This window comes from Chrysochloris asiatica, unplaced genomic scaffold (assembly GCF_000296735.1).
Source record: "Chrysochloris asiatica unplaced genomic scaffold, ChrAsi1.0 scaffold00006, whole genome shotgun sequence".
NCBI classification, from domain to species: Eukaryota; Metazoa; Chordata; class Mammalia; order Afrosoricida; family Chrysochloridae; genus Chrysochloris; species Chrysochloris asiatica.
Window position 1 is genome coordinate 1,923,434 of NW_006408524.1, and position 1,980 is coordinate 1,925,413.

Here is a 1,980-nt window from a genome sequence, read left to right on the forward strand (position 1 = left end):
AGAGTTTCAGACTTTATTAAGTTGGCTGGCTCAGAGTAGCTAGCTTCTCCAGATTCTGAGTGCCAAATACAGGGCAATGCAGACTTATATGGGGCCAGAAATCAGAGAGGAGGGTAGGTTGCAGACCTGTTTGAAGACAGGAGGGAAACCAGACTATTGGTTCCTTTCAGGAACCTGATTAACATTCTAGTTTGACTCCTGAGGGGAGAGGAATTGTCCCACTCAGTAACCTGATTAACATTTTAGCTTGTCTCCTGGACAGAGAGGGCAGTGAATGTTTTTACCTTTTCCTGCTCATGATGAGTATCATGATGAGTTCTTGATAAGGCTCTATGTCATAAGCACTGGACTGCTAACCACAAGGTCTGTGGTTGGAAACTGCCAGCTGCTCTGCCAGGGAAAGATGAGGCTTTATGCTCCAGAGATTTGTTTTTGGAGTCCTGGGGTGGCACTGTAGGATAAACGCTGGACTGCAAGGTTGGTTTGAACCACCAGTTTCTCCTCAGAAACCCTATACAGAGTCAGAATTACTCACAAGACTTAACAACAGCAAAGTAATAACATGCATGAAAATATGATTTTTGCCTCCGATGATATTATTAAACCAAGAATTTTTTTACCTCCATTTTTTTCATATGTGTGCTTGTAAGTTACCTTTATATTATACAGAAATAATAAAATGCTTTAATTTCAACAAATGCTTGTAAAAACCTTGAAATAAAAATCTTGGTAAAAACTCTGAATGTTTTTGTTGTTAAGTGCCATCAAATCGATTCTTACCCATAGCAACCCTATATAGGGTTTCTAAGGAGTGGCCCATGAGCTTGAACCGCTGACCTTGAAGTTCAAATTGACTTTGCAATCTAGCGCATTAACCCACAGCGCCACAGCAGGACTCCCAGTACTCTTCAAAAGTCTCAGAAGACAATACTTTGAATTGATATTACAAAAATAAGTTTCTTTTAAAAATCTTTCCTTAGCTATGGTATGTTGTTGTTAAGTGTCTTTGCATCATTTCCACTCATAGTAACCCTGTATAAGGCTTTGGAGGCTTTTAAGAGATCTTTGTGGGAGCAGAAAGCCTCATTTTTCTTACGAGGTTATGGTTCAAACTGACTTTGCTTTAGAGCATGTTAACCCACAAGGCCACACCAGGACTCCAGTGTTGATTTAGGGATTTGAAAAGATGCCTTGAGGGAATTTGAATTTCCCTTGTTTTTTCAATTCAACTGGATCAGTCTAAACTTATGCAAACGAATTAGTTGATGGGAGCCAAGGGTGAGGGAAGGTAATTTGAATTCATTTGGTTTTCAGTATGGATTATACCCTAACATAAAGAAAACAAAAATCCTCACAACTGGATCGATAAATAAAATTAAGCTAAATAGAGAATAGATTAAAGTTGTCCAAGACTTCATTTAGCTTGGATCTGCAACCAACACTCATAGAAGCAGCAGTCAAGGAATCAAATGAGCTATTGCATTCACACTCTTCCTTCTTCAATTCCTAGGATGTTCCTTCCTGCTTCTGAGACGGCTCCTTTTAGACCCAGCTGGATGGCACAATTAGCCAATCCCAGTCTTGGAACCCTATACACCTTCTTTTCTCACTGTGGAATAAAGCATTAGACCCTAGGTTGATTTGAACCAATCGCTCCTTAAAAACCCTATACAGGGTCTCTAAGAGTCAGAACCGACTTAACAACAGCATCAACCCATTCACTTGGTGGGAATTAAGAAGAGATTGGATAGAAAAACCATGTGAAGTAAATTCAAGATACCACAGTTGCTCTGAGTCAGAGCCAACTCTTGTTGTTGTTAGGTGCATAGAGTCGGTACCAACTCATAGTGACCCTATGCACAACATAACGAAACACTGTCCTGTCCTGGGCCAACCTCACTATCGTTGCTACGCTTGAGCCCATTGATACTGCCACTTTGCCAATCCATCTTGCTGGGGGTCTTCCTCTTTTTCTCTGAC